Source organism: Ambystoma mexicanum, chromosome 10, assembly GCF_040938575.1.
Source record: "Ambystoma mexicanum isolate Mex_15411 chromosome 10, UKY_AmexF1_1, whole genome shotgun sequence".
NCBI classification, from domain to species: domain Eukaryota; kingdom Metazoa; phylum Chordata; class Amphibia; order Caudata; family Ambystomatidae; genus Ambystoma; species Ambystoma mexicanum.
In genome coordinates, this window is record NC_090932.1 from 1,378,059,949 (window position 1) to 1,378,081,275 (window position 21,327).

The 21,327-nt window shown below is 48.0% G+C and overlaps 1 protein-coding gene across 1 annotated transcript in view; it reads left to right on the forward strand.

Moving 5' to 3' along the window:
• The window catches only part of LOC138492335 (sodium-dependent serotonin transporter-like), an 821,649-nt gene that overhangs the window by 587,338 nt on the left and 212,984 nt on the right, over nt 1–21,327 (forward strand). The gene's annotated exons all lie outside the window — the stretch shown is intronic.

Here is a 21,327-nt window from a genome sequence, read left to right on the forward strand (position 1 = left end):
ACACAGAGCAATAGAGAAATGATTGCTAAAGTGGCATTGCAAATACCAGGAAGTAAGTGGTGCAAACAAACGCTGCAGATACGACAGCGTGTGAGGACACGTCAACATAAAAAGGGGGAAATAATGCTGGAGTACATGAGACACTTCAGAACAAGGCCCACTTGACTCGATCATCTGGCTAATTAAATTTAAAAAAAAATAAAAAAGGAGAGAGATGAAATGTGAAGTAGAGAAACCGTGCTTTAAGAGGCATGACAGGCTACAGGCGGATCAGTCGGTCCAAGCACTGACTGCATGGAAATAAGGAAAAAGCACACTGGCTATGCTGTACCATAAAAGGATACCAAGTAAAAAGGGATGCCAAGGTGAAAGTGTATAGACTGGGCATATTGTCAGTGGAAGCACGCCAAAAGACTGACACATGCACTGTCTGAGAAGAGGACTACCATTGTAGCCATACATGGGTTTACGTAATAGGGATCTGGGAAACTGTGCTATGTAGATTGTCTGTCACGGCATTGACTGTACATCGCAATGTGCATGGTGATGAAGGAACATTCATAAGAGAATAACAGAGAAGAGAAGGGATCCATGGACACAGGAAGGTGAGAGGCCAGGCTGTGATGGAGTATTCTATTTGCAAAGCACAACCCATGTATGATCGAACAAACTATTAGTAAACAGAAGAAGACTGTGAACTGTGGACACATTGAACAGATGTGTATGACGAACTCAGATGATAAGTAAGGGGGGGATGTTGTGCTGAATAGAATGTGGAATGTAGGCAAGGGAGCCTGGAGAATGGAATGTGGAATGTAGGGCTGGGGACAGTTAAGATGAGATATTAAAAGATGTAAGACCTACTTCATGTCTCTGAGTCATCATTAAGGTTATGGATGATATGTATGGAATTTGGGTCACAACACTATCCCTGTGGGTCCCTCCCACCGAGTGCAGCTTCATTGGTGACTGCACCTGTCCAATCTATTGTTGGGGTTCCCGCTTTGTCCTCCCTCTCTGATCATTGTTACCACAGATGCCAGTCTGGTGGGGTGGGGGATGGTGGCCCTGGGTCGGGAGGTGCAGGAGAAGTAGTCCATGGGGACGCTGCAAGGTCCTCCACCTGGCGGGAGCTCTTGGCGGCTTCAAGGCTCTGAAATCTTTTTGCCCGGTCTTGGTGGGGCAGGCTGTTCTTCTCCGCTGAGACAAAAGTGCCACTGTGGCGTGTATGAACCGCCAGGGGAGCTCTCGGTCTCGGTCACTGGGGTCTCTTGCTCTTCTCCTCTGTACTTAGGCAGAGTCTCATCTTCTGTCTGCTTGCCACATCAGGGGCCGAGGCAATGTGGTGGTGGATCGCCTCAGCCGTGTGTTCCCCTCGGGGAGTGGGTGCTGCGGGAGGTGGTCTTTCTGAGGGTCTGCAGGGTTCTGGGGGCTCGTTGGGTGGATCTGTTTGCCTCTTCCCTGTCTGCGAAGGTCCCCCGGTTTTTCTCCTGGTTCCTCGCTATGGTGGCATAGGGGGTGGATACTCTGACCTCCCCGTGGCCGCCGGGGCTTCTGTGTGCTTTTCCGCCCCTCCCACTCATTCAGAGGCTGTTCATCCGGGACTCTCGGGTGGTGGTGATCTTTGTTTCTCTGCTTTGGCCTTGCAGGTGTTAGTTTCCCCTTCTCCTGGACTTGGCTATCTCCCCCACTGTTGCCTATCGCTGGGATTCTGGATCTGGTGGTGGGCCCCTTAGTGGTGGAGGGTCTCAAGAACTTTGTCTGGGGGGGCTTGGAAACTGAAAGGGTTCCCTTAGTTTCTGGGAGGCTCTCTGAAGAGGTGGTGCCTCACATTCAGAGGGACAGGCATCCTTGTACCTTGCAGGCCTATGAGAGGCACTGGGGACATTTCATGTCCTGGTGTCTGAGTCATGGCGGTTCCTCCTCCTTGGGCTCTCGGGCTCCTGTGCTTCAGTTTCTTCAGGATGGGTTTAACTTGGGTCTCTCTGTTTCCACCCTGAGGGCTCAGTGGGCTGCAATTCAGGCCTTTGGTTGTCCAGTTGTGGTTGGTCACCTTCTTCTGAGTTTTTCCGTTACTCGGCCTGTCCTTGTTTCTGGATTGCCCTCCTGGGATCTCCTATTGGTGTTTCGGGCTCTGCTGTCTTCTCCATTTGAGCCTTTGTCTGAAGTTTCTCTGCAGGTCCTCACATTGAAGGTAGTGCTCCTGGTGGCTATCACATTGGCACAGCGGTTGAGGGAGCTTGGTGCCCTCTCCTGTGGGGCGCCCTACCTGGTGGTTTCACCCAATGTGTTGTTTCTTAAATGCCACCCGTCCTTTCTTCCCAAGGTGGTTTCCAAGTTTCATCTTGCCCAGGAGATTGTTGATCCTTCCCTTTTCCCCTCTCCCTCATCTCCAGAGGAGGTTCGTTGGGCTGCTCTTGATGGACGGCCGGCAGTTCTGCTCTGTTTGGAACGTACTCGGGCTTTTCGTTCCTTCCCTAGCCTCTTTGTTAACTTTGGGGAGGGCATTCCCCGGGCAGAAGGCGTCTGTGCCCACAATCAGCCATTGGCTCTGGGATGCTATCCCTTTGGCTTACTCTTCTGTGGGGTCTTCCCTTCTGTCTAGTGTGCTGGGTAGGTCCATGAGAGGGATGGCTGCGTCCTGGGATGAGGCTCGCAGTGTTCCTATCGAGGACATTTGCTGCGCTGCCACTTGGTCTTATCCGTACACTTTCATTAACCATTACCGTTTGAATCGGCACTGCCAGGGGCTGGGGGCTTCTGGGGCAGGTGTGTGGAGTGTGGCTCTCTCGTGAAATACCTTGTTACTACTGTCTGGATTTGTGTATTTCAATAAACTGGTGTTGGTCGGGTTGGATTTTACATTTGCCTTTTGGTGTTTTTCTTTGCGCTCGACTCATTCTCTTTGGAGTTGGCACACCTCATTGATAAGTGCTGGGATGAGGAAGAGTGGACGTGGAGGTAATGCTCAGATTACTTACTGCTAATCTTCATTACTCCTAGTCCTTTTCTTCCTCGTCCCAGGACCGGTTTCCCGCCTCTCCCTTCGCTGTGTTGAATGGGCCTATTGGGCAGTGTTACGTACTGTCAGGTCTTAAAGTGTGTAATGACCATATACACACTTTAAGTATATAAATTAATTCTGATTTATTATAGAGACCCCCGGAGCCTAACGCCACCGGGTGAGTTTCCATCCAATGATTCTGGAATGGCTACATTCCAGAATCATATTGCATATGTATTCTAAACATTACGTATCATAACAGTGCATTGTGTAACTCTATATAACACGCCCCCTTATATAGAAAGAAGAACACAGACTGAGAAAAAATAAGAATATAACCAACAACTACATGACCATATAAATGAACCAAGAGGAAAATAAAAAGAAAACAAAAATATAAACAATATTTGTATAATGTAAAGGATACATGAAAATCCACCAGATGGATGAACCTCATCAATAGTAAACATAGTCACTTCTGAAGTTCAGAATCATCTTGCGATTTCTTTTGGATAACCCACCCTTGACGACTTCATTACCACTCACAACCACATTATCTCGTTTGTCATAGACCATATCTTGTGTTTCATAGACATTGAGGTCCCCTTCTTCAGTATGGTCTCTTTTCCCTTGGATGTCCTGTTTGCTGGTACTTGGTCTGTTGTCATCCTTTTGTGCCCTTGCAACGTCGTCAACTTCACTGGTACTTGGCCTGTTGTCATCCCTTTGTACTCTTACAACGTCGTCACAGGACCATAACTTCCCATCTTCTAACATAACTGATTTGCCAACACAGCATCATACATTTTGTTGCGCTCTGAACCTGGACTCACCCTTCATTGTCTTCTTGGGTTCTTTGATGCAAACCCAGTCCCCTTCTTTGATCATTTTTTCTTTCACTCCATTTCTGCGATCATAATATTTTTCATACTATGCTTGTTTTTCTCTCACTCTCTTTATAATTTGGTCAATATCCAATTGTTCTCTTCTCATGTTCATAAACATCCATGCAGGTCTTAGTTGATTGGAAGCCGTTCTGCCACGCATAATAGTAAAAGGTTCTACATTTGTAGTTGAATACAGCGTTGTGTATATGTGCAAAGAGCTACTTTGAGCACATCTCTCCATAAGAGTGAGTTGGCTTTGGCGAATTGAATCACACCCTTCACAAACTTGTTCATTCTCTCAACAAGTCTGTTTGCTATGGGATGGTAAAGGGATGTGGTTATGTGTTTGATTGCTCTCTCCTTCAAGAATATCTGGAATTCTAATGAGGTGAACTGGGCTCCATTATCTGACACTATTTCTTTGGGGTCACCTTCCCTGTTGAAAATCTCAGTCAGAAAGTTAATAATCTTTTTGGTAGTGACACATTCCTCTGCAACGCCCCACTCAACCCACTTAGAGGTGTAGTCTATTAGCACTATAATGAATATCTTGACAGCCTCTCGATTTTCATATGGTCCCATGATGCCAATTGCTAACTTAGACCATACTCTGTTCGGGATTTCTACAGGTTGTAATGGTGGTTTCCTCACAATCTTTGTTTTGTCACTTGTGGCACATGCATTGCAGTTCCTGACACTCTCTTCAATGTCCCTCCACATGCCAGGCCACCAATAATCACTCCTCACCCTTCTTTTGGTTAGACGTCTCCCTAAGTGTCCTTCATGGGCTAATGTAATTATCCTGTTCCTTAATTTCACTGGAGGAACAATGCGGTCTCCTCTATACAGGTATTCAGCATCTATCCACAGCTCTTCCTTAAATGGAACATACTCTTTCAAACTTTCATCATAATTATTCCAGTCATTAGTAATAGCTTCTCTGATATTTGTTTGTTCCTGGTCTATATCAGCCACGTTCCTCCATTCTTCTTTTGTCACACCAGGGTATACAGTAGCAATGATGTCATCGCAACCTGATTCTTTCTTAATCTTGGTGTTGGTATCTTCACAATCTTGTGGCAACCTGGACAAACAATCAGCCACTAGATTGAGTTAGCCCGGTGTGTAGCACACACACATTTTTGTACTACATTATGTCCAAAATCCAGCGCCTAATCCGTGGTGAAACTAAATGTGGTGTTTTGGATTGTAATATGTGTACAAGAGGTTCATGGTCTGTTTTGAGTAAAATGGGTAGTCCCCACACTAAGTTCCTGAAGTGTTCTAGGATCCACTTCACCCCCAAGGCTTCTTTCTCTATCGTGGAATAATTAAACTGTGCACCTCTCAGGACCCTTGATGCAAATGCAATTGTGACCAGACCTTTGCCTTGAAGCTGTTCTAATACACCACCCAGACCAATTTGACTGGCGTTGACTGATATTATGGTTTTTGCCTTGCAGTCAAACAACCCCAGTGTTGGCGTTTCATTTATTGTGGCTTTTATCGGTTCAAATTCATCTTTACATTCGTTGGCCCACAAGAATTTTTCATTTTTCTTCATGAGTCCTCTCATGTTTTTAGTTTTGCTTGTGTAGTCATTTACAAACTTAGAGTAATATTCTGTCATGCCCAAGAAACTCCTCAATTGGTTCTTGTTTCCCGGCTCAGGGATGCCGAGAATGTTATTCATCAATTCTTTCTTGGGACTGTTCCCATTTACATCAGTGGAGTGGCCTAAATATGACACCTTATTTCACTTGATCTCACACTTTTCAAGTATTAAAGTGAGCCCACCTTTTTGGATTACTTGTAGTACTCCCATCAGTTTCGCATCATGTTCCTCTTCTGTAACTGCGGATATTAAGATATCATCCTGGAAGCAGTATACGCCTTCCAGGCCCCCGAACAGGAATGACATCAACCTTTGAAAGACCACTGCGGCTGAGGCGAGACCAAAAGGCATCCTCCTAAACATGAATGCACCAAGTGGGGTGACAAATGATGTTAAACTCTTGGAATCTTTTTCCAGAGCTATCTGGTGTTAAGCCGAGGATAGGTCCAGTGTGCTGAAAAACCTGCCCGGTTTCATGGTTGTCAATAATGATCCTATATTAGGAAGGGGGTGTCTGTCTATCCAAATATTTTTGTTAAGGTCTCTCAAATCTACACACATTCTGATGTTTCCATCTGGTTTTTTCACTAATAGTATAGGGGCCAGCCACTCTGAACTTTCTATTGGTTCAATTATATTTTGTTCACACAAACGAGAGAGTTCTTTTTTAAGTGCCTCTTTTGTGCCAATGGGAACACTTCTTACTCTATGTGCTATGGGTATTGCCCCGTTTTTAAGGATTATCTTGTGTTGAAATCCTTCCAAAAGACCAATTTTCTTGTTGAAAACTCTGGGAAACGGCCTTGCAAGTGCAGCTTTAAAGTCATTTTCATCTTTCAAAACGCTCAGAATGGGAACTTCCTCTCCTGGGTGAATTCTGACACGTAAGGCAGCTTGTTCCTCCCAACCTACTATGGACAAGCCATTCTTTGCTATGTACAGTTTACAATACGTTTCTCTTTCTCAAAAGCGTAATTTCACCCAGATACATCCTATAATATCAATGGGAGTTTTGCCATATCCCATTCTCACTCCTGTGTCTTGTAATTTTTGTAAGTTGCCAGACAGTACATCGACAAATGTGTTGACATCAACATTGGTATATGAAATCATGTGTCCACCATGATGGGAAGGGATATTCCATTGATCTGCATGTTTACCCATTGACCTTTGCTTTCCTCTATTGCCATGACAGTGAGGATCTGTACATGCTGTGTGTTCTCACTACCGATGGATAACATATTGTCGGTTCCTGGGTTCTCTTCCACCACTCTCACTGTGTTTCTTGGTGGCCTGCTGAAAGGATATCTACTGAATCTCCCTCCTCTACCACAGGTATTCCTGCATACTTTAGCAAAATGGCTTGTGTGACCACATTTGTAACATTCAACGGCCGCAGCAGGACATTCCTTGTCGACATTATTGTGTCTATAACTATACCAGCCGCACTTCTGACACCGGTTTTGACTTTGATTTCTGTATCCAGTATCTCTGCCTCTCCTGGAGCTGGCTCTCAAATTGTTTATGGACATTCTTCTCACCACTGCAACTAAAAAATCCTCTGTGTCTTCTTTCAGTTCTTCTTGAACCAATTTGATCTCCCTATCTTCCGTTTTATCGCGTCTTTCTTTCATGCATCTGTCGCCAAGTTCCATGGACCTAGCAATATCCATTGCTTGTTCTAGTGACGGATCTTTAGTTTGCCAGAGTCTTTGCTGTATTTGTGAATCAGCCACATTTAACACCAACTGATCTCTGTGGTATTCTTCACTGACTCCCATGAATTTGCATGTGGACATGAGTCCCCTCAAGGCTGCCATATAAACATCTACTGATTCACCTTTCAGTTGACGTCTTGAGAAAAATCTGTACATCTCTAATACAACATTAGTTTTGTTACCAAGGGGGGCGTGGCTAACTGCCATGTAAGCTAGTCGCCTATTCAGTGCGGTCCATAAAATGTGCCCAAGATATTGCTAAATACCACGTTTTTGTGCAGCCCTAGCGACCGAGAGCCAGCACAACTGCAACAAAGCAAGCCAAGCAGCTTTGCCCGAAGTTTCGTGCTGCTACGACCCTTCTCTGCAACGCGGTGCCGAGTCGCGGTGAGATGGAGTACAAGGAGAAAATGGCGCCTGCCAATTGAACAGCCGGTGTGGAGGCGAGGCGGAGCCCCGACCCATCAGACCGCTTCCAGTAGCACCCGGGAGCCCGGAGAGTGCGGGCGATACCCAGAAGACGACCCGGGAGCTGGGTGAGGTGATCACACCCTAGACAGATCAGCCGCGGGGTCTGCTCCAGGAGGTGCCGGACGGCCTCGAGACCCGGTGCCCCATACCATCGCAGTGAGCGGATCCTTGCGGTGCAGCGGAGATGAAGGGCGGCGCCCTGAGGTGGACCGCCCCCGCCACGAACTGAAGGAACACTCGGGGGATCCGGACGGGGAGAGACCAGGGAGACGGGCCGGCGCGCGAGGCCAGCCAAACATCGGAGGCACAGAGAAGCACCAGGTGCCAGGTGCCGGCGGGAGGGGGGACTTCAACTAGGCCCGCCGCATCCACGGCATTAGAGAGGTGTGCGCCCCCCTCCACGGGCCCTCGCCCACATTAAAGACACCGGGGCTGGTGCTGCAAGGCCCGAATCCGTACATATTGGGCGCGCTGTGAGCCGCCGCCATGAGCGCAGGCCTGTGACACCAAAGCCATCAGATCCAGTGGCCCCACTGGACTTTCTTGGGACCTAATAACAATTGGCTGTGGAGCTGAACCCCCCAGTGCCCCACACACTGATGGGCCCATTTGGACACTGGCGATCAGCCACACGCAGCCCCGAGGGTCCCCCCATATGCCATCTGCGAAAATAAGGGGATACTAAAAACACCTGAAAAAGCCCTGGCACCCACCGTATTCGCTTCCAGGATAAGGCGCAGGTATCGCGCAGCCCCCAGGGACTATAAGGAGTGCCGACTGAGACCCACATAGCGCACAAAGCGCACACAGTGGCAGCCCAGCCTCTGGGCAGTACACTACTTCCAGTAACAGCGCAGTCTGCCGGGCAAATCGGCAGGCCTCTCTTCCCACGGTGTAATGTCTGTAAAAGGAGCGAGAGCCAAACATGGAGACCTATACGGCCGGAGGATCAGCGAGGCAAGACGCCAGCACCACTGGGACCATGCCAGAGCAGTCCGAGACCCCAGAAACTCCGCCAGAACCAGCAAACTCGCAACTACTGGAAGCCATCAAAGCGCTCCAGAAGACTATGGAAAGTAAAATAGATGCAGTGGCTATTGATTTAAACCTACTGCAACAAGATGTCCGCTCCATAGCTGGCAGAACGGAGGCGCTCGAGACCCAGGTTTGAGAGAACACTGAGACCAAAACCCAGCTCCTGAAGGACGTCGACGTACTGGCGCAAAAGGTGAAAAACCTAGAAGATAGAGCGGATGAGGCGGAGGGGCGGGCACACCGAAATAACATCAGAATGTTAGGCTTGCCAGAGGGAATTGAAGGAAACGACCCCACAAACTATATAGAAAACCTCCTACTACAAGAAACCGGGGCTGGGAAACTAACACAAGGCTTCACCATTGAGAGAGCGCACCAAGCTCTCACCAAACGGCCACCCCCGGGGACCCCACCCAGGCCAATAATTGCAAAGGTGTCAACTATAGAGACAGGGAGACAATCCTAGCCTTCTCGAGATCAGGCGGATGCCATCAAAGAGACGCAGCGAAGATAGCCATATATCCTGACTACACCTTCCAGGTCCAAATGAGAAGAGCCCAATTCATTTACACCGAGGCTAGTCTGAAAAAAGCAGGCCTGCGCTATATGCTCCTATACCCAGCAAGATTGAAATTACTGCATAACAACAAAGCGCACCTGTTTGATACGCCGACAAAAGCTGCAGAGTGGCTGGACAGAGAGCAGTTCCCTGAGCTTTAAATGAGAGAGCGCAAACCAAGGCAAACCGCAACCTAAGAGATCACCTTACAGCCGAAATGGGCATGCACACTTGAAATAAACTGAACTCACATCCTAATGCAGCAAGACAGGTTCTAAAAGGAGCTACACTGAGTACGAACTGCTCACAACACGACAGCACCCGAAGCAACCACTTCTGCCCCCAGAAGTAGTTTGGGAACATTTAACCCGCTCGTAGGGCACCAGAAGACCACCAGGAGGTCAAATGGAGCGGAAACGGGATAGTCAGAATGGGGGAAACCCTGCTGGACATGTTTCGTTACAGCGGAGTTTAAAGTTTGGGGGGGGGGGGACCAGGGAGTTGGCAACTTAGTTGGGGAATTATACACTGAAGAACCAAGAGCACCCAGAGCATTGATAGCCACCGGAGCCGATGGAGGATTCGTCACGGGCGACACTCCCGAACCTTTGACCAGGCAAAACCCATGGCTGACAAAATTAGAATCATGACATGGAATGTCAGAGGAATGAACAGCTACGTCAAGCAACGCCGTATCCACACATTCATTAAACGGAACACGGTTGGAATCACCCTCCTGCAGGAGACCCACCTGGATGCACAGAAGCTAACCGCATTATTAAAAACCTGGAAAGGGACACTGATAGGATCCACATACTCTACGTACGCCAGAGGAGTCCTGATCTGGATAGCCCCAACTATCCCCTTTAAAATGATACACTTGAAAACAGACGACGAAGGCAGAATGGCCTTGGTTCATGGCACCATAGAAGGAAAAGAAGTCTGCTTAATTAACTCCTACGCCCCCAATCACGATGCCACCGTCTTCTTCCGGTCATTATACAACCACCTCTGCCCGTACAGAGACAGTACCCTGATATGGGGGGAGACCATAATTGCACCTAGACCCCCGCATAGACAGATCAGATACCAAACACACCCGCCCTTCCCCACCTGCCAAAATACTGAAAGCACTAACACAACAATTTGCGCTTAGAGGCTTATGGAGGGAACAGCATCCCGATAAACGAGAGTATTTCCTGTCTATTCAGCCCCTCATACCGTACACACCAGAATAGACGGTTCCATGCAATAATGGCGATATTATTGCATGGAACATGCGGGGGACACCCCCGCAAACCCCAATTTCTTTTTTTTGTCCCTGTCGCCACATATATGGTCACCCAAATAATATCGGCACAACATTTTCCCGGCGATATTATTTACGGCGACCATATATGTGGCGATATTAATACCTGATACCGAATAGCCTATATACACGTGAGCAAGGAACAACTGCCCTTGTTTGGGGACACACAATATCTAGCCAGAGTACTGTCAGAACACTCCCCACTAGTGACCACTTGGACGGTGCTCGCACCCAGACCCCAAGCGCCCACGTGGAGACTCAGAAGCGAAGCACTTCTGGACGAGGTCTTCTGCGAACAGATAAGGAAGTGCACAATAGACTACTGGCAAATAAATGAAAATAGCGTGCAACGTATTGACACAGATTGAGAGGCATAAAAGGTGGTTATGAGGGGGGAAATGATCGCAGCCATAGGCGGAGCCCAGAAGTCCATAGTATCCTCATTGATACGCACCAAGGAGGAGCTGAAGACATTAGAAGCCAAGGCCTCCCCGGACCTAGCTCACATACAAAAAGTGATAGAGCTTAAACAAGCCTGCCTAGTGCACTGGGAAAAGCTAGGGAAACTCAGCTACACAAAACACATTGAACGAAGTCACGCCTTCGGGGACAAACCGGGGACGATACTAGCTTGGCTCTACAGACGCAAAGCCCCCAGAAAACCCATTTGCCAAGTCCGCAGGCCGGACGGCACAGTAGTATACATGCAGGCCAAGATAAACTTGGCATTCACCGGGTTCTACCAAGCCCTTTACACCGATCCCCCGTCGCCCACAGACACCGAAATAGAGGACGTCTTAGACATCATCAGGCTACCCAAATTAGACGTGCAAATGGCCGAGGCCCTGGATGAGCCCATCACCCCAGAGAAGGTTACTGCCACCATCAGATCCCTGCCGTCTGGGAAGACCCCAGGAACAGACGGGCTCCCAGGGGAATTTTATAAAACATATGAGGATGCACTAGCACCCCTCCTAGCCCAGGTGTTTAATGAAGCGTATGAAACAGGCACTCTCCCAGTCCCCATGAGATAAGCCGTAATTATCCCATTACTGAAACCGGGCAAGGACAGAGAGGAGTGCGGTTCATACAGGCCCCTATCTATGCTAAATGTTGATAGCAAGATCCTGACAGCGCTACTAGCGAGGAGGCTGAGGAAAGCGATCCCGCTACTAATCCACCATGATCAGACCGGTTATGTGCCAGGCTGAACCATTACGGAGAACTTACGCAAACTACAACGCTTCATCCACAGCACCAATGTCAGGCCTGGGAAATGCGTAGTGGCATCCTTGGACGCCACCAAGGCATTCGAATCTGTCCGGTGGAAGTGGTTGCATGCCACCATGACTAAGATGGGAATAGAGCCTGCCTTCCTAAAGTGGACCAACCTCATATACCCTGATCCCACGGCTAGGGTACGAACGAACAACACCTATTCCGAAAAATGCATCTCCATAAGAGCACGCGACAGGGATGTCCGCTCTCCCCCATGTTATACATCGTCGCAATAGAGCCTGTAGCAGCTTACCTACGACAGGAGTATGGGGACGGAGGCATAGTGATTGACGGAGTGACCCACCTGGTCTCCATGTACGCAGACGACACACTCCTCTACCTGAACAACCCAGAACACATACTACCATACATACGACCTTAGACGGATTCCATAGATACACCGGGATCCAAATCAATCACGATAAATCCTGCCTCTTCCCTCTTGCCGCACTAAGCGATGCCGGAAAAGAAGGCCTTCCAACCATGGCCTTTTGGTGGGAAACCACCTCCTTCAAATACCTAGGGATAACCATTCTCCGGGACCCTAAGAACGAACACACCCTGAACAGGGTGAAGGCCAAAGATAACTTAGAAAAATATATGGACTTTGGGGCAGACTCCCGCTCTCAGTGGCAGGTAGAGCTGGGCTCCTCAAGATGGTGACGGTGCCCCGACTCTTACACTTTTTCACCAACCTCCCATTCAATAACCCACAGCAATTCTTCAAAGACCTAAACAAACTCTGCAGAAGATTCCTGTGGCAAGGAGGGAGACATAGAGTCGCACTGAAAGTACTACAGAGACCCTACGACAAGGGAGGCCTGAAAATCCCCAACTTTGAACTATATTATCTGGCAGGCCAACTGAAACACGTAATACAATGGATGGCAGATGAAACTACAACGGACACCCGACTCCTTCAACCGGCCATCCCCCACATGCTACTCAGAGACCTATTCTGGACCCCGGATAGTGCAAATCTGCATAGCCCATACCTAATGAAACTGGGGATCCAGATCTGGAAACGAGCTTGCAAAGCCACGAAGTCAAACAACCCATATTCTCCCCAGATCCCGATAGCAGCAATCATGACTAACAGGCCAGGCGGCCTGAAGGAGATAAGGAACTCATGGGAACCCTACGGAGTAGCCACCCTGGGAGACCTAGTAGACGACCAGGGCATCTTAACGTTTGCAGAGCTACATGAGACCTCGGGACTGCCAACAGGGCAGTTCCTACTCCGCGGAGCGGTGACAAGAAGACTCATAAGCAGATGGCCACAAGAAGAGAACCTCGACACAGGGCAGGAAAGCATTGAAAACATGCTAAATGCCGCTGAAGGCGGACACGAAGCTTCGAGGCTCTATTAGACACTGCTAGACAGCACAACCAAGCAAGACCTTAAGTGCAAAGAAAAATGAGAACAAGAGCTAGGTCTTCAATTCGAGGAAAAGGAATGGGAATCTATAACACACTATCATAAAAAAGTATCTAGAAACGCTCGACTGCAACTCATACAGTTCTATATTATTAACAGAGCATACCTCACACCTGAAGTCATCTCCAAGTTTAAAGGGGCGGGAACCATAGAATCCCCCAAATGCAACGAACCCCGCGCTGGGATGACCCACATGTTCTGGGGATGCCAGACCATACAAACCTTTTGGTCAGAGATCGCAGCTAAGGTAGCTGAGGCAGACATCACCTTGGAGGTACAGTCACCTAAAGCGTGCATCCTGGGCAGATACAAAAGAAACAGAAAGAACAAACCTCTGAACAGGCTTATGGACCTGATGTACATTTTAGCGAAAAGACGCATAGCCATGGGGTGGAAAAGCCCCAACATCCCTAGCGTAACATTGTGGTGGGAGGACCTCTGGAAGTGGTCGACGGCAGAAACTGGCGCATGGGAAAAAGCACAGAGAACAGAAATTGGACACCAGCCAGGGCCTCCAACAATGGGTGGCGCTCAGTGTCATTGTTTTATCCAATAGAAGAAGCCACATCCACTGACGACACAGGCAGCCCATGATGGTCACCCGGTTTATGCTGAACTGTATACAGACAATCGTGGTCTTGGGAAGTTGGGGTCAGAGGGGAGGGAGGGGGTACATACAAGATGTTTCAATTGATGTATCAACGGTAACTTATTGTATTGTTATAAAACCCCAAAAAATGTTTTTTTTTTAAAATAGTTTTGTTACCAAAATGTCTCGCAAATTTTCCTAGTATAGTCTCGAATTTGCGGTTGTTGTCACCAGAGCCACCCTCCATATCTTCAAGATCAGGGAGTGCCCTGAAGATCCTCAAGGCTTCTGCTCCGATACAATTAAGCAAGGTGGCTTCCTTTAAATCATCATTGTATTTACTGCCTCCGACAGCCCTCAAGTAGACCTGGAATCTGTCGACCCACTGTTCCCATGGGCATGTGGGATTACCTGGGAGCGGTAGAAATTGCATAGGTGCCGTGACGTGCTGCATCATGAACATATAGCTCTGTTCGTCCCAACACAGAAATTAAGCACTTTTATTACAGACGGTATTCTGTTTGTATAGTTGTTCCCCTCTCAACTTGTAGTTATATCCTGTTTTAGAACTTGGATCACTAATCCTGCACCTCCTGTGCTATAACTTACTGAATTGACCATATAATGTCATTGAAATTGATTGCATGTTTCTCTGTATATTCGCAGATAATTAGTCACACAATCATCCATTTATTTATTTTCATACTTTATACAAGGTTTACATACATGTTCTTTTCGCTTGTTCTGTTGTGTACTCATTCACTTTATAATTTCAGATGGTGCACTTGCACTTCGTTATTACGTGAATAATGATTGCTAGTTCGTGTATCTTTGGTTTCACACTCCGTATATAGGTTGTTATGGTTACTTGCTTTGTTAATGTTGTCAATAAAATGGCCGACACGTTGCAACACATTTCTTTAAGTCCTTTCCTCTAACATCTGTGTTGCCGTTGATGAGGTCATAAAATGCGGTATGCCCGTGTGGCATTTTGGCTTGCCTTAATGATATACCTTGTAGCCAAATATACCCAAATATATGCGTACGCGGCTTATTTTGTGTACCTTGCCTGAGTTCGTCGGAATCTCGCAAACCCGCCGCAACGTCAGCTGTTCCCCTGCTATGACCGCGGCACTTCTTAGGTTCATAGGCAGCCAATGTACGTTCGTTACTACTCCTTTAAAATGCTGAGAGGAGCTCCGGGGGCTCAGTGTAAGTTTAGGATCCTCATCCCCAATTGTAATGACCATATACACACTTTAAGTATATAAATTAATTCTGATTTATTATAGAGACCCCCGGAGCCTAACGACACCGGGTGAGCTTCCGTCCAATGATTCTGGAATGGACACATTCCAGAATCATATTGCATATGTATTCTTAACATTACGTATCATAACAGTGCATTGTGTAACTCTATATAACAGCAGACTGTTATGCCCATTGGCAGGAGGTGGTGGGAGCGGGCCTGAAGATTTTAAAAATAGAAAGAGGGTTCCTGTATGGAGGTGTGACACTGCATTGATAGGTGCTGGGACGAGGAAGAGAAGGAGTAGGAGTAATGAAGATTACTGGTAAGTAATCTGAGCACACTTCTCCACTTCCAGGACATACACCAGCTGCCACGCCACTAAATGAATTGCAGGTCATCACTCAATGGAATTCCACACTATAAATGCTGAACCGCCACCTTCAAAAACACCTTGTCATAAGAGCCTACACAATGGCACACCTGGATACTAAGGCATTGGGCGCACTGCCCTAACAGCAAGCCAGTGTCAATAGATGTGCATTATTATTATTGTTATGGTATTTACTCGGTGCAAACCTAGCTTTGGGAAGCAACAGAGCACTTTAAAATCATAGGTTGAAGAATAAGGTTAGAGAGCAGAAAAACAAGGGAGTGGGGATCTAACAACAAGGAGAGGAGGGGGCAATTGTCATCAATGTGCCTGGAAGTATCCAGGGTAGAAAACAGTGGGGATCTGATCACTGAGAGTCAGGTATGGCAGGGAGTCAATGATGCAAAGTGTTTTGTGTGTAAAGTGCATAGGCCATTCGAGGTGATAGCTGTCAGCTCGAGTAATGAGGCAGCAGATTTCAGTGAAACACTGCTAATCATTTGCCTTCCAGAGAAACGTCTTGACAACAAGGCGGATGGAAAGTTTAATAAAGGTGATGTGGTACTTAGAATGGGCGTGAAAAAGGAAAGTTTACTGCCCCATCCAGCCATTCAGAACCTTGGAGTTATTTGCAGAAAATGACAACACATCTGAACCGACCAGCAGAAACTGCCTGTAAAAAATCCTGCATTTTTGCCACCTTTGAGCTGCCATAGTATCTGCAGTGGTGAACTTGAAAGCATCCAAAGAAGAGGGAAATCGTGAATTGGTGACTTATTTTGTGGAATTTTCCACGAAAATGCAGCAGACAAAAATGACATGGGTTCACCCACCCGTAGTTAAAGCCACAACTTCTAAAGAGGATCATAAAAGATGCAGCATAACCTTAAAACTGTACCTACGGCTGTTTGCACAAAGAGGCAATCGACTTTGCAGTTTCACGCAATTTAAATGACCCCACTGTAGAGATATCGCGAGATCTCCTGGTCTCGCGAGATCTCGTGCGCGGCCGGAAGTGCAGGCTTTGCACGCCCAGCGCGCATTCAGGCGGGAGAAAGCCACGGAGCAGGACGCACTCCCGGGCGCATCTCCCAAAAAGAGGACTCTAAGCCGCAAGAGAGACACCCGTCAATTCACACGTGTTTCGTCGCAGCATTGGGGCCTGTTGCCCATCATTGACTCTTGTTATATGTGTTGCGTATTTACTCAAGTGGTACAGAACAATAAAAGAACGCAACCTGCAACCACAACGCCTCCTATCATTTATTGCGAGAATTATACAACATAATTGGCGACGAGGATCACCACTAAAACCCGCGTGGAGCCATGCAAGTAGCGACACCACCACCGCCCTTCCTGCAAACTCCAGGTAGGCCTGCCATTCCGTGGCCACAATGGCAACCCTTATTCACAACGTATGTGGAGGCCATGGGCGGTGCGGGCTACTCGGCGGCGAGACGCAGGGCGATGTTACTAAACGCCCTAGGCGTCGAAGGACAGAGGGTGTTCGAGAGTCTCACACCAGAGCCGGTAGCTGGTGATAACGATGATGTATTCAAGGAGGCTGTACGAAGGATTGTGAAAAGGGTCGCCAGGAAGGAGAATACCGTCGTGCACAGGATTCAGTTCTACAGCCGCAAACAGGAGGCATCTGAACCCGTTGATGACTGTGTCACAAAACTGCGCGAACTGGCCACGCTCTGCAGCTTTGATAACAACGCTGAGAGTCTCATCTACGACATGCTGGTGGTCCACACCAACAGCAGAAAAGTACAAGATAAGTTCATTTTAGAGAAGGAATTGCAGCTGGAAAAAGCTATTGAAATAGGGAGAGCAGTTGAGGAAACAGTAGGCAGAAGGAAAGAATTCGCAAGCAGCCACGCCCTACCGAAGTACAATCTGTGGCATTCCGCCCAAAGAAGGAGAGGCCAGTCCTCGATGCGAGAGAAGGAAAATGGGGGAAGAAAGAACCATTGAAATGCCACAGGTGCACGAGCACGAAGCACCTAGCCTTCGATAGAGAGTGCCCAGCAAGAGACAAGGAGTGCTCAGTATGCAAAAAGATTGGTCACTTCTCAATCGTGTGTCGTGGCGCAACAAGAAGATCACGAGTGTCAACGCTGAACACAACACGGAGAGGGATTCGTCCTCGGAAGATGAAGGGAGACCAACAGTCATCATGGTGAACAGCTCATGGGCCAGAAGGGAAAAGCCCCATTGTGCAATCAAAATCAATGGACTGGAAACAAGGGTCATGGCTGATTCGGGTTCTGATCTCACCATAATACCCCTACGCACATACAAAGAGATGATGGGTACAGAGACGGTACAAGTACTCAGCACAAGGCACAAGCCTACAGTTTTTGGCGGTGCTTCTGTAAACTTGTTGGGCTACATCAAAGGGAAAGTGGAGTTCAAAGGAAGAGAAACCACCACCAAAGTTTACTTTAGTCAAGAAGGCCCAGCGGTATTAGGGTGGGATGACCAGGCGAAACTGAAAATCAAGCTGGACCCCAGCACAGAGGATCAGGTACTGTCAGTCAGTTGGAGGAGCGCGCCAGTAGCGAAAAGTGATTATCCCAAACTATATTCGGAAGAACCTGGACACATCAAGGGCTATGTTCACAGAATATTACTCAAAACCAACGCAGTCCCGGTCAAGCACAGAGTAAGGCCAGTACCGGCAACTGCAAGAGAGACACTCAGAAACCAACTGGACAGAATGAAGAAAGATGGCGTCATCGAAGAAATTGAAGCTTCTGAGTGGCTGAGCCCGGTAGTACTTATAAAGAAACAGAACTCACAAGAGCTAAGGGTATGCATTGATCTCCGCAGCCTTAACCTGGAAGTTATTGCAGACAGCTACCCACTGCCGAGTATCAATGAGTTGATCCTCATGATGAAGGAAGCCAAAGTATTCTCGAAACTGGACATGAGGAATGCCTACCATCAAATTCAACTGCACAAGGAGTCCAAGCCACTCACCGCTTTCAACACCCCGTTTGGCACATACCAGTTCACCAAGATGCCATTTGGTTTATCATCTGCAGCCTCAGCGTTTCAGCGCATGATGGATGCTCTGCTGCGGAACATCAGGAACGTGGCCTATTTCCAGGATGACATCCTTATCTACGCAAAGGACGAACAGATGCATGACGTCACATTGAGAACAGTCCTCACCAAACTGCAAGAAGCGGGTGTGAGATTAAGGTATGAAAAATGTGTATTCAAAGCAAAAGAAGTTGAGTATTTGGGGTACAAAATATCAGAGAAGGGTATAAGTCCCAAACAAAACTTACTGCAGGCCATAATTAAAGCTCCAGAACCCACCAACAAAGACGAAGTGAGGTCGTTCCTCGGGTTGGCGGAGTACTATGCAAAATTCATCCCAAAATTCTCGGAAACCTCAGCGCCGCTCCGAGAGCTCCTCAAAAAAGGGTCGGAGAACACGTGGCAGGAAGATCAGAAGAAAGCGGTAGAAAGCATAAAACGACACATAGTGGAAGCGCCATGCCTGCAACCGTTCAACCCAGAGTGGAGTACAGTCATCACTACAGACGCCAGTGCATATGGACTAGGGGTGGTTCTCACTCAGAGGAAGGGCGACACGGAACATGTGGTAGCGTCTGCTTCAAAACCCCTATCGTCAGCTGAACAAAACTACTCCACCATAGAGAAGGAGATGTTAGCGTGTGCATGGGCCGTGGAATATTTCAGGACATATGTGTGGGGCACAAAGTTCAAGTTGGTTACCGACCATAAGCCCCTCATCCACATGCTCAGCCCAGGTGGCACCAAAGTGTTGACGCCCAGATTGGCTCGTATAGCAGCAAAACTGCAGGAATACACCTTCGAAGTGCAACACATCTCCGGATGGAAGAATTCGCAGGCAGACTGCATGTCAAGATTGCCAGAGGGCAAGGACAATGCCACCACCTTCTTACAAGAAGAATGCATTGTAGCATCCATTACAGATCTCAAGGCACCCGACTACCTGGAACTCAGCGAAAAACACTGGATGGAAGAAGACGGAAAGGATCCTACCATGGTGAGAATCAGAGAATGGATCAAAAATGGGTGGCCAGATGAAAGGACAGTGCCAGAAGGTATGAGACCTTATTGGAAAGTGGCAGATGAGATCTCAGAAGCTGACGGTATAATTATGAAAACAGGCCAGGTAATCCCGCGCAGGCATGAGGAAAATCATTCTGTACAGGGCCCATGCGGGCCATCTGGGGAACACCATGACACGTCGCAGAGTGAGAGAAGCCTACTGGTGGCCGTCCATTGACCAAGAGATCAGCACCATGATTGAGAGATGCCATTGGTGTGTCTACAACAGTGACAAGCACCTGAAGACCAGACAGGCACCCATGATTCCCACAGAAACCCCGGAAGCGGTGTGGTCAAAAGTGGGTCTAGACTTTGTAGGACCATTGGAAGCGATGGCGCCCGAGCATCGGTACGGCATAGTGCTAGTGGACTATTAATTGAAATGGGTCGAGGCCGAGTTTGTTCCTATCATCACGACTGCAACCGTAATAGAGGTCCTCACAGCAATTTTTCAGAGGGAAGGGCTCCCCAACGAGTTAGTAACAGACAATGGAGTACAACTTATATCCAGAGACATGGAACAGTTTCTGAGGAAGCACAACATACACCAGAAGAAAGCAGCACTCTACCATCCCCAAGCAAATGGGCTCGTCGAGAGGGCCAATAGGTTTATTAAGCGCGCCATCCAATTATCAACCGCTTCAGGAATGGATCCCCTCAAAACAACAAAAGAGGCCATCGCAGCTCACAGACTGACCCCCAAGGGGATCACCCAAATTTCTCCTTTTCGCATGCTGAGAGGGAGGAGAGCAGCATCCACGCTAGTGCCGCCATGGTTGGCCAGAGTAAGAGAAGACGAAGAAGTAGACATGTCGGAAGTGGTGTGGAGAATAGAGAACAGCAAGGCACGCATGAAAAGGTGGAGCGACAGAAGAAGAAGGACCAAACAAGAGTCAGAAGTAAAAGAAGGAGATTGGATCAAAATACGGCTACCGACCAAGGATCAAATCACGGGCTCATGGTTCAGCAGACCTGTGAAGGTGATTCACCGAGGAGCCAACCATGTCCGCACCGAAGATGGGCGCACATGGAAAATGGAAAGAGTAGCCATGTTTGAAAAGAGGCAAGCGAGAGAAAAGACTTTTGAAAGGTCTGAAGCTGAAGGAGTAATGGACAATGAGAGGGGGGAAGAACGAGAGCTGGAGACAGACAGAAGAGAAGTTGAAGAAAATGAGTTTCAAGTGGATGCCCCCACAGTCGAGCGAGAACATGACCAGCAGGACGTGTGCAGCGAGAGAGGCGATCGTCCGCGAAGGGAACACAGAAGACTGGTGAGATACAATGACTATGTATTGCAATGAACTGCCTTTGCATTATCAGGGGGAGGTGTGTAGAGATATCGCGAGATCTCCTGGTCTCGCGAGATCTCGTGCGCGGCCGGAAGTGCGGGCTTTGCGCACCCAGCGCGCATTCAGGTTGGAGAAAGCCACGGAGCAGAACGCGCTCCCGGGTGCTCCTCCCAAGAAGAGGACTCTAAGCCGCAAGAGAGACTCCCGGCAATTCACACGAGTTGCGTCGCAGCATTGGGGCCTGTTGCCCATCATTGACTCTTGTTATATGTGTTGCGTATTTACTCAAGTGGTACAGAACAAGAAAAGAACGCAACCTGCAACCACAATGTCTCCTATCATTTATTGCGAGAATTATACAACACCCACTGCCTGTTTAATCTTCAATTATGCAGCTGAC